At 37.1% G+C, this 13,011-nt stretch overlaps 1 long non-coding RNA gene across 1 annotated transcript; it reads left to right on the top strand.

Annotated features, from left to right (window-relative positions):
* The first annotated feature begins 360 nt into the window (after positions 1-360).
* On the top strand, positions 361-1,969 carry LOC143889372 (uncharacterized). The gene is made up of 3 exons (XR_013254819.1): positions 361-654; positions 1,590-1,676; positions 1,821-1,969. It is a non-coding gene; the product is annotated as an uncharacterized LOC143889372 (long non-coding RNA).
* Positions 1,970-13,011: the final 11,042 nt, after the last annotated feature.

The following is a 13,011-nucleotide window of genomic DNA, read 5'->3' as shown; positions in this document are numbered from 1 at the left end:
AGTGGTAGACTTATTTTCTAATACTCAATGTGCTCTAATATTTTATATAAAATGATGACACTGGCAATATAAAATATAAGAGCCCTAGGGTGTGGCAACCGTTAAAGAATTAACTTAGTTTCTACCCGGGGCCACAACCTTTAGTGTAAAAAGTGAATCATAAATACATTATTACTATAGGGCTTGCCCAACGAAGAAAAGGGGGGCGAATTTCTTCCTTCCCTTTTTTATTATGTTGTATACTTTTCTTCCATTAAATGTATCCATATCCATTCTGATAGTACTTAATGGATATGGATATGGATACATTTAATGGAAGATAAGCACCTGCGTCACCTTTCACAACTCTTTCCCCACGTAAGCCGTAATAGTAATTGAGAAATCTCTCCTGAAGATTTACTTTCCTAAATAAGCCTTACTCTTAAATCCTCACAGCACCAAATACCTACTAAATTATATAAACAAAAAGGTTGGGAGGAATTCCATTGAGAAAAATAGGGATTTTGTTCTTTGTGAGAGGAGTTTCTTAATAGTTAGGGTATGGGTTTCAAGGAAATGTTGCAGCTCATTTTTCTATTTTCTTTTGTTCTCATTGGCTATGGAGTGGAAGGAGGAAGAAATAGCTCATCTAAAGTAGCAGTGAAGACTATTAAGGTTTGGTTAATATTTTCTTTGCTTTTGGGATAGCTAAGAAAAACCATCCCATGGTTATCTAAACCGTTCATCTGGTAATTGATATATATATATGAAAAGGTTTCTGAGCTCGAGCTCAGAAATCACCACTCCCATAGTTGTTTGACTTATCCAACCCATTCATTTTATAGGTTATGATTATGGTTATGGTTATGGTAAGGATTATAGGTTATGGTTAACATTATGATTTGTGGTGGTTTAGAATGGATAGCTAGAAAATGGGCTTCTATAGATTGAATGGTTAGGATTATGGTATGTAGATGGTTTGTTAGGAACACCTTATCTATGTGAGGTCCTATAGAATGAATGGGTTGGATGACTGAAATAACATGGAGATGGTGGATTTATAGAGCTCTAGCTTAGGCTGAGCTAGAGCTCAGAAATCTCGCCCTTATATATATATATGAGGAAAGTGGAGCTACACCGCCGGCTTAAAATACAATGGGCCCACATTGTTTTGGTGATCCAAAGAATTCATTTGATTGGCCCTCACATAGATAGGGTGTCCACCAAAAATCAACTCCATAGGATCATCCCAACCCTACGATTTGTGGAGGCAAAAATGAACGTGTAAAAACCTTCACAAATTTGTCCATTTTTGCCTCCACCGTTTGAAGGGTTGGCATGATCCTATGGAGCTGATTTTTGGTGGACACCCTATCTATGTGAGAGCCAATCAAATGAATGGTTTGGATCACCAAAACAATGTGGGCCCATTGTATTTTAAGCCGGCGGTGTAGCTTCACTCTCCTCTCTCTCTCTCTCTCTCTCTCTCTCTATATATATATATATATATATATATATATATATATATATATAGAGAGAGAGAGAGAGAGAGAGAGAGATTGTATTGGTACGATGATATCGAAATTGATGGATATTTGTATTTTTTTCAGGCTGAATATGGGCAGATCTTTGATTGTGTTGATATCAACAAACAACCTGCTTTTGATCATCCGTTATTAAGGAATCATAAGATCAAGGTCGTTTCTTATATTTTTTTGTAGTTTTTGTTTTACAGTTTCAAGTGATATGTTATATGTGAGACTAGGTGTTCATTTCCAAATAGAACATATTCTTTCATTACAATGTAAATATAGGGATGAAAATTTTACATTGCGATGCAGATGAGTCCAAGTTCTCTTCCAAAAGTGATTGAGGTCAAAGAACATTCTTCAATAGCCGTATCTTTAGGGATAGAGCTCATGGACGGAGGGTGCCCTCTAGGAACAGTTCCTATCAGAAGGATTGAAAAGGAAGCCCTAACTAGGGCTAAATCTGCAACAAATTTTGGAAAACGATATTCTTCAAATGCTGAGACTCTTTCAAATGATCAACCCAATAATCGTGTACGTCACATTTCGTCTCATATAATTTTATTATAAACTTTTTTATGAATCGGATAATTTGTTTTTATGAGAGTTCAATCATTATTCAAATAATTGGAAACATGATTTGGAATTGAGGTAAGTATGTGTGGCCTACTCGCTCAATACTCAATATAAACTCGAGTGCATGTTTCTATCAAAGCTTGGATATTTTAAAATTTGTGTACATTTTCTATAAAATCTTATTAAAAATTTGTATGTATTACCCAAGAAAATAAGTGACCTCAATTTTTTTTTAAGTTCAGTCAATATGGATGATTTATAAGTCAACTTTCCGATTCTTCTTACTACATAATAAGTTTCTATTATTTTTGTTGTGAGGAAGATGAACCTATTTCTAGAAAATTTAGCTGCTAGAAAGACACGGATGCAAGCTCCCCTAGGCTTCTTGGACTAAGGATCGGGAGAGTGATAGACACACACTCAATCGCTCAATAATTTGGATATAGGGAAGCAGATTTGCGCAAGTTCAGTAAAATTAGCTTATCTCCTTCGATATGGGTTGGAATGACCTGATTCCAAAGCCAAAATTTCAAGGACTCAAAGATCAATAACTTTGGTGAAGAAACTTTTCTCAGAAAAGAACTGCAAATTACTCGAAAGTATGCTGGAAGTGGGATGTCCAGCAAAGATTACATTCAGGGTAAAGATAACAACTTCAATGCATACTCTTCTAGGTTGCCAAGGAAGAGTGGTAACATCAATTCTTCTAGATTGATGGTAACAACTCTTCAAGGATACAAACAATAAGGGAAAGCTCCTAATCTTCAAGGAAGGAGTGAAACTCTTCTAGGTTTCAAGGTTGAACTCTACAAGGTTCAAGGGAAAATGCTCCTAGCAAATTTTCATCAATATTCAGCTAAAAACATCACTACAGATGTTTGCTGGACTTTTATAGAGAAAATACAATAGAAAAGACATTCAAGATAGCCCACTAACTATTTTAGGGACTTACGTTCATCATTAATAGCTTAGGAATTCAAAACACATTAATTAGTCAAAGTCCTACAGAAACAATCTACTAAAATGGTCATAACTTTCCAACTACTTGGCCAAATGAAGACCATAAATATCCGTCGGAAACATAACTCAAAGATCTACAACTTCTTAGTTTAACATTTTCCATGAGTCATCCATCTAAGGTCTAAATTCGTGCTTCAAAACCGACCAGAATCATTATGACGAGAATGCAACTAGATGAGGCCCGAATTAGCATGTCCATGATCTTGGGCTTGAGATGGCCTTTATGCTTGGTGGATTCAACTTGGGCTTGGTCCTTATGTTGGGCTTGAATGCGGGCCGATCTTCTCACTTGCTTGGGATGGTTCATGTGAGCTTCAAATTTCTCAGCCGCATGGGTGTGGGCTGCATCAGACACCCTTATTTCATTTAGTTCTATAACAGTCCTCCCTTTTGCACAAATAAAATTCAATGAAATTCAATAAGAAGTTTTCAATGACAAGAATATCCTTTTTCTTTATTAAATGAAAAATATAGTCATATTTTAATAAATGTGGAAACATTAAGATGATTGTTTTGCTTAATCCTAAAACAAACATGTGTAGTATATAGATTATTTTATTATATATTGCCTCTGTGTATAAAAAAAAGGTTATTGACTCACAAATTTTATTTATTACTCACAGTTTGCAACGCAAACGTCATACAAGGGAAAATTTTACGGAACAAGAGCAGACCTCAATGTATGGGAGCCAACAGTTATAGGCAACCAAACTAGTTATTCTTATATGGCTGTTACAGATGTGTTGCAGGTTGGAATATTGGTTGGATGGTCGGTAAGTTATCTAATTCAACCTTCATCTGCTAATATCTAATACTTGATCTGTGATCTGCATCATTCTCATATGGTCCTTTATGCGTTTGGTTGTTTTCTTAACAAATAACACGACCGATGTTGTGGGATCAATTGCATTAATTAGGTAAGACGACTAATAATATTGTATTCTTATTTTCAAGTTTTTAAAATGTGTAGGTAGATCATAAAATATACAATGACTTTCGCCCTCATTTAAGTTCGACCTGGAAGGTATGCTTGAAAAGTAACTTAATCTTGTGTCATCTAAATTAATATAAATTTGTTATTAGAATGCTACTGATTTCATCTTTGTTTTTTGTTTTTTGTTTTGGTTTACCTACACCATAGAATGATAAAACACAATGCAAAGATATTCTCTGCCCAGGTTTCGTACAAGTTTCTCCGGACATACCGCTAGGAGCTGCTTTTAAAACGATTTCGTCCTATAATGGAACCCAATATTCCTTAATACTCGCTGTATACAAGGTAATTTTGAATTCCTTTACCTTCAATCAGAAAGGATGCATTTTTCTGAAAAAAAATAAGAAGAAGAGCGAGACTTGTAACTAGAGTTAATTGTTAAATTACATATGTTATATTTTTCTTTGGAAAAATATGAGCATGCAGATTTAGGTCTCACTTGATGAAACTATAAGTGTAAGTAGGTATTACTTCTTCAAACATATTTATCTTCTAGGCTTCCCAAAAGATCTCTCTCTCTCTCTCTCTCTCTCTCTCACACACACACACACACACACACACACACACACACACACACCAAAATTCTTATCCTCCAATTTGTTGCCTTTGAAATTTATCAGGAAAGGCTACAAAAATTTAAATAGAATTGTCCCATGTGTTGGCTTTTTGTATTTGACCCATACATAGCAAGCACTTACACATCACAAGATTCCCAAACTTGTACATTTTCCCTCTCATATTTCCTTTAGAAAAAATGAGTACATGCAACATCATATAATTGCCCCTTTATGCTGTAAGAAGGAATTGATTCTACGGGCCCACCCACTTGACATGTCAGTATAACTATTACTCTTGGTTACTTATATCTCACAAGACACTGTGGTATCGTGCAACCTGATCGTCCCTCTATATGCGCCATCTCCCATGTTGTTTGACTCATCAAACATGTTCATTCTATAGGACCCAACGAAGGTAAGGTGTCCCTATGAAATAGTTTCCATAGGATCGTGGTATCTGTTGATTTCTAGATCGAGTTTTAGAATGGACGGCTAGAAAGTGGGCTTCTACCGATCGAGTGGTTAGGATGATTGTATGGAGATGGGTTGTTAGGAACACCCTATCTATAGTGGCTTGCTCAGGCTAAGCCATAGCGAGGTTCTATGGAATGAATGGGTTGGACGAGTCCAACAACATGGAGATGGTGTGTTTATAGTGGCTTGCTCAGGCTAAGCCATAGCTCATAAACCTCCTCCCCCCCCCCCCCCCCCACCCCACACACACACACACACACACAGACACACACAGATATATATATATATATATATATATATATATATATATATATATATATATATATATATATAGAGAGAGAGAGAGAGAGAGAGAGAGAGAGAGAGAGAGAAAAGGGTTCATGAGGTTAACCTCATATAGCTTATATGAGGTGGCGCTCATAAAAGATAAGGGGCCCACATTGTTAGGATGATCCAAAGCATTCCTTTGAAAGGCCCCATCATAGATAGGGTGTGTACAAAAAATCAGCTCCATTGGATCATCCTAACTCATCCAAAAGTGGAGGGAAAAATGGATTGATACTTTTTGCCCATAAATCTACCCATTTTTGCCTCCACTTTTGGAGGGTTAGGATGATCCAATGGAGCTGATTTTTGGTACACACCCTATCTATGATGGCGCCTTGCAAATGAATGGTTTGGATCATCCAAACAAAGTGGGTGCATTATGTTTTATGAGCGCCACCTCATATAAGCTTATATGAGGTTAACCTCGGGAACTCTATTCTCATATATATATATATATATATATATATATATATATATATATATATATATATATATATATATATATATATATATGAGGAAAGTGTCTCTAGTCTCTCCCCTAGATAAGCTTATCTACTCCTCCCTTTAAAAAAACACAGTGGGCCCACGCTGTTTGGATGATCCAAAGCATTCATTTGATAGGTCCTAACATAGATAGGGTGTGCTCGAAAAATCAACACCAAAGGGTCATCCTAGAACTTTGTTTTGTGGTGCCTTGTGGTACCCAGAATGGACACATATAAACGTTATATGCGTCCATTTTGGACACGGTGTGCCCTACAAAACGAAGTTCTAGGATGACCCTTTGGTGCTGATTTTTTGGGCACACCCTATCTATGTTAGGACCTATCAAATGAATGCTTTGGATCATCCAAACAGCGTGGGCCCACTGTGTTTTTTTAAAGGGAAGAGTAGATAAGCTTATCTAGGGGAGAGACTAGAGACACTTTCCTCTCTCTCTCTCTCTCTCTCTCTATATATATATATATATATATATATATATATGGAATTTGGTAGTGTCCATCACTGAAGCCATTTCGTGGATGGGCTGTTGCATGTGAGAGCAGCAACTTAGGCTCACTTTTCAGCAGATTTTTCCTTCATTCATGAGGTGGCTGTTTTCAATGCAACACCCCATCCTCAAAATGCCTTCTGTGATGGACGCTAGCAAATCTGTGTGTGTGTGCGCGCGCGCGTATGGGAACAGCTTAAAGGGATTTTCCACTATTTTAGAGTGAAGGGAGTTGTATCTTGTGAATCATTCCTTCTGACTTTAGATATTGATTCTTTTATTTTAATTACTTTTTGTTTAATGTTGTATTTAATCGTAGGATCCCGTGACCAAAGATTGGTGGTTATTATTTGGAAACGATAATAAGAAGGTGGGTTACTGGCCAAATGCTCTCTTCTCTTCCACGTTCACTGATCATGCTACTATTGTTCAATGGGGTGGGGGAGTTACCAACGCTGGCATTGAACCATGGCCTCAGATGGGGAGTGGCCATTTTGCAGATGAAGGATTTAAGTATGCAAGTTATGTGGGACAAATGAAGTATATACAGGAAAATGGTGATACTCAAGATGTCGACCATTATCGGCTTTCCAGTGCTGTTGATGCCCCCAAATGCTATACTCTTAAACCCATTGATAGTAAGAGTTATCCTACCGTTCATTCTTTCTTTTTTGGGGGACCAGGGGGAAATTGCTAGAATCAGTTGGATCGCTTCTTTGGAGGACTACCTATGTCCATGTCGGTATTTATACTTATGTACTCCAGACATTTTAAGCAAATAATAACATGAGTTTAGTTACTATACTCGTACTTGCTTATATATTTTAAGCAAATAATTTTTCTTCACTTAAATTTCCATTGATGAATCAGTCCATGTTGGTATTTATACTATGTACTCACGACATTTTAAGCAAATAATAACATTTTAAGCAAATACTCTGCCTCGTGTATGCAGTCTAATTAGTTGATTTAAACGTCAACCATAATTTTAGCCAAGTGCTGAATACTTAAATCAAATGATCATAACCCCTTAGATCCACCAACCCTTGTTTAGGGTTCTACCAAGAAAAATCTCTTCTACGAATTTTTGTAGTCCTTTGTCTTAGGTGCGTGGGATGTGCAATTGGGATAGGCCCAAGGGCATGTTGTTACCTGGGGTATGGAGAGCTCAGAAAGAAAAATGGGGAAGATAGCAGCTGTAATGGCCTGGATTTTAAAGGCCCAGAGCTCGGCCCGTTAACCGAAATACAACAATGAAGCGGAAATGAAATCCAACATTAAAGTAAAGTCCACCATAAGATAATATAATCATAATCTCAACATGTCCACAGGCAAATATAAAATAAGATAATCCCAAGTCTTACCTAACAAAGAACTAGCTAGAAATTGAAAACAAATGGATAAAAGGAAACTAATCCTAAAATCACTAATCCCAAGTCTTACCTAAATTCTCACATGTGCTACGCGTATGTAATCTGGTCCGTTGATATGATACATGTCTGGCCATTTGCCATTTTTGGTTTCATGATTGCTATTTTTACTTCTCTCTCATTGAGGAGACCGAAATCACAGAGAAATTGTAAGTTTTCTTCATTATGCTCATCCCAAATACAGTAAGATGATGCAAGATGATGGTTCTTAGCCTCTTACCACACACCCTTACATGTGCCATGTGTATGTAATCTGGTCCGTTGTTATGAAACATGTCTGGCCCATTTACCATTTGTGGCATCATATTTGCTATTTTTACTTCTTTCTCATTGATCGAGTAGCATCATCTAGTCAATCTGATCCCAATTGAGCAAGACTGCAAGAGGACAATGAAGAAGAGAGTCCACAACTAGAGGAATCAAATAAACCATGGCAGGAAGTTTCCAAGAAAACTAGGCCAAGACGCTCTCAAAGAGCCCAACATACTCCTATCAAATTAGCTGATTATGTGACTCAGGAATATTAAGCATTTCTATCTCTAGGCTTAGTGCTCGCCTATCTTGAATTTTCGATCTCCCTCTCTCTTATGTTACGAGTTAGGGATGGTTTATTGTACCCATAATTGTATCATCTTTCTCTTTATCAAATAAACAAGTAAGGGCCCCAGCAAACCCCAGCTTACCCATCAAAATAATAATAATAATGAAAAAGGAAATTACAGAGAAGTAAGAGTAACTGTTCTCAGTAGCCAGATCGACCAAGCCTTGTTTAGGGTTCTACCAAGAAAAAACAAAATAATCTATTAATTTTTGGGGTCCTTTATCTTAGGCACGGGATGTATGATTGGAATAGGCCCAAGGACATGTGGTTGCCTGACATAAGGGGGAGTGCAAAAAAATGAAGAATATAGCAGCCTTCAACCTATACCAACACAATGAATAAATAAGAAAAATTAAGGAAAACTCAAAATATACTTTAAAAAATATAATTTGGGCATTGTAATTGTAAGTGGACAAAGGAGAGGAGACCAATAACTGGAAATTACTAGAAGCAATAAAATTTACCCAAAATAGTAAATACTTTTTCTTCACTTAAATTTTCATTGATCATATTTCACTTAAATACCAATTTCTTGTTAAACCTACACTCAAAACCAAAATATAAAAAATTTACCACTTCTCTCTCCTCGAGCTATGCACAGCAACTATTTCTTGTTTACGTTCTGACTTTCTCAAACAGAATAAATCAGAGGGTCGGTTCCAAGGATGGGGACGTAGTGGAGCTCGTCGTCATGGAAGATTGTGGAAAAAATTGTAGGGAATCTAACCGGGTAGAACTCAACCCTAAAAACTAGGTGTTAGAGGGAGGGTGCCCAATCCCTTATAACCCATCCCCATCCATTTGACTTATCCGATTTGGGACTATTTGCTTTTGAATGGAACCCCAACAATCTCCCCCTCTACGTAGAAGCAACGTGGACAATCTCGCCCCTCCACACGGTGACAACGTGGGAACCATGAGATACTACACTGGGGTTTCCGAGATCTTCTCCGAGGACATTCCCTCTGACACCATTTGCTAGGGAATTTAACCAAGTAGAACTCACCCCTAAAAGCTAGTTGTTGGAGGGAGGGTGCCCATTCCCTTATAACCCATCCCCATCCATTTCACTTATCCGATGTGGGACTATTTGCTTTTGCGTGGAACTCCAACAAAAATTTGGCCAGTGAAAACAATCCTAATATCCTTAATATGTATTTTTCACTTATCTTAAACTTAAACCCTAATTGTATACCATGAAAGTCGGACCTAGGACACTCTGATGGACAGTTCGAGTGAAGATAGATCATGACCCAGACATAGAAAATAGGATCCGATAAGGGATCTGAACAGATCATCGTGACCAAGGCATAGGTAGATCTGATTCGAAGTTGATCCATTGACACTCTAATAGTAGAAGAATTTTTTATGGGATACTTCTCTGATCAAGTTGTTTCAACTAGGTATTTATATATGTTCAAAAATTTTCCAAGAATTTTTACCTGACTCTATTATAAAGAATACATCATATAACTGATTACTAAGAAAGTCATCTCTTTTTCTCTTCTCTGGTCTCAATTTTGTTTTGTTTGCCGCTTCGTTTTGGGCAATGGAAAGCATCGTTTTGGTGTTCTGGCTACTTCCACGATTTGTTTTAGAAAAGATGATATAAGGAGAACTTTTTTTTAAAATCTAAAAATGTTGCTCGAAACATATAAGAAATCGTTATATGAACCAAAATTAATAGAAGCACATTCTATTACTAAAAACATTAAATTTATTACAAATATCAATAAAAGAAAGAAAATTAATAGGGTTTAGATGGGTTTATATAGGGGTTTTAATGTTTGGGGGAAGGGGGTGTAGATGAAAAATATCCTTCTAACAATTTTAATACAATAAAAAAAGGGCTTAAATGGGTCGAAACATAACGAAATTCTGGCCAAAACGGAATAGAGAGTGTTTTTGTTCCATTTTTCAGAATGGAACAAAATGTTTCAGCAAAAATGAAATGAAATTGACACCTTAGGTCCCCCTGGTTTTTCCGCTTGTTCTATTAGGCTTTGATCGAATCACATGTAGTCTAAATTTTAAAATGGGGAGATGAAAAATATCCTTCTAACAATTTTAATACAGTAAAAAAAGGGGCTGAAATGGGTTGAAACGTAACAAAATTCTGCCCAAAATGGAATAGCGTGTTTCTGTTCCATTTTTGAGAATGGAACGAAATGTTTCAGCCAAAATGAAATGAAATTGACACCTTAGGTCCCCGTGGTTTTTCCTCTTATTCTATTAGGCTTTGATCGAATCACATGTAGTCTAAATTTTAAAAGTTTAACAAGAATCACACATTTTATTACCATTAGATAAAATTTGATCCATCAAATTGTTTAGGTCTTCGTTTATGACTACATTAATTTTGTGACTTTATAGGTTATGTTTGGCAACCATGAATTATTTTTTTCATGATAAATTAGTTTCTCAAGAGGTGAGACGAGGGTAGGCCTGGTGGGAGAAGGAGAACTAGTAGAGGTGAAAAGTGGCTAAAAAATAAGGAAAATAATCTATCATGTTTTGGGTGGATTTTTTGTTTCCGTGTGGGGGGATGAGAAGTACCCTTCTAACAATTTTAATAGAGTGAAAAAGGGCTGAAATGGGTCGAAACGTATGAAATTCGGGCCAAAACGGAAAAGATAGTGTTTTTGTTCCATATTTCAGAATGGAACGAAATGTTTCAGCCAAAATGAAATGAAATTACACCTTAGGTCCCCGTGGTTTTTCCTCTTGTTCTATTAGGCTTTGATCGAAACACATGTAGTCTAAATTTTAAAAGTTTAACAAGAATCACGCATTTTATTACCATCTGATAAAATTTGATCCATCAAATTCTTCAGGTCATGGTTACTACGGTAATTTTGTGAATTTATGGGTCATGTTTGGCAAGATTTCAAACTCTTGCCTTACCCTGGGAAGATTTCCATAGCTAGTAAGCAAATTTCACCTGATGGAGAATTCTAAGCAAAAACCAGATGAAAGGGTGCCCCCATGCATTGGTTGCTATCACCGATATGCGTTTATTGCTCTTTGAGTTTTAGATTTTTCATTTATGTTATAAATAAAATACAATTTGGTGATAGCAACCAAGGTTTTAAATTTCGGTTTCGGGGGTAATTTCGAACCAAGCCGAAACCAAAACTTTTGCCGAAATCCCGAAATTTCAGGTGAATTTGGTAAAGACAAAGGAAATCAAATCCCCTTTTTTGGGCCAAAATTTCAGTAATTCCAGCTGAAATTTAGGAAAGGATTAAAAAAATAATATAGTTTTTTAAATTTCGTAGAAATTGATGAAATTTCTGAAATTTTGGCCAAAATTTGGGACATTTCGCCGATTTCGGTTTCGGAACGTTTCGGTTTTGGGTTCAAGTTATTTAAAAGTACGGGTCGACTAGTGAATAACCTTGCCGGACAGCGAAGTAATCGCTTAACGCACGGCGGTAAATTTAATAACGTTGCAGTTTCCGTTCATTGGCAACGACGGGTGGAGGAACATTGCAAGTATATTCTTAATAACATTGTTGTTTCTGAGTTTAGGGTTTCCATTCGTTGGAACGACAGGCCGACACGATATATTCTTAATAACGTTGTCGTTTATGAGTTTAGGGTTTCCGTTCGTCGGTAATGACCGGCTGAGGAATGTTGCTGGTATATTCTTAATAGCATTGTTGTTTCTGAGTTTAGGGTTTTCGTTTGTTGGCAATGACTGGCCGAGAAACGTTGCTGGTATATTCTTAGTAATGTTGTCGTTTCTGAGTTTACGTTCATTGGTAACGACGGGCCTATGCAGTGTAGAAGCTTAAATGGATCTGTTTGATAGAGAGGTTGCTAATAGGGTTTCCTTGATAACGTGGCAGTTTGTAATAATGTGAGGGTGAGGGTTAGAAGCTTAAATGGATCTGTAAGAGAGAGAGGTTGCTAATAGGGTTTCCTTGATTATGTGGTAGTTCGTAATAACGTGAGGGTGAGGGTGCTTAATAATAGGATTTCCTTGATAACATGGCCGGTATACTAATATAAAATTTCAGGAGAGAAAGAGACTTAAGAAATAATTAAATATTCAAATCTAGAAAGAGAATAATTGATGTTGGACTCTAATGGTGTCAGGAAGGGCTATAGGGTCTTTTGTCCTCTACCTTTTTAAGATTGGTGCGTCTTTTGATGATATGAGCAAAGGTGCCCTTTTCACATAGATAAGTTTTGCAGCTATCCACTTTCCGTATTTTTCTCAAAGCTAGCCATTAAGGGGAAGGTGCCCGAATCCTTTTAAGCCCATCCACTTCCACTCACTTATCCGATGTGGATTAATTTCTTTTAAGTGAAACCCCCCAACAATCTCCACCTCCACGTGGAAGCACCGTGGACAATCTCGCCCCTCCATGCGGAGGCAAGGTGGGAACTACAAGATCTCCCCCAAGGGATTTTTCCGTGCTCGGTGGCTTACCAGGGTTACCGAGATCTTCCCCGAGGGATATTTCCATCCTCGGAGTCTACACCGGGGTTACCACGTATCTGGCTCTGATACCACTGTCTTGGAGC

The sequence above is a fragment of the Tasmannia lanceolata genome, unplaced genomic scaffold (genome assembly GCF_043159265.1).
Source record: "Tasmannia lanceolata isolate RefF3 unplaced genomic scaffold, GAP_Taslan_0.1 ptg000013l, whole genome shotgun sequence".
Lineage (NCBI taxonomy): Eukaryota > Viridiplantae > Streptophyta > Magnoliopsida > Canellales > Winteraceae > Tasmannia > Tasmannia lanceolata.
The sequence above is the reverse complement of the archived record's forward strand: the minus strand, read 5'-3'. Positions and strand labels throughout refer to the sequence as shown.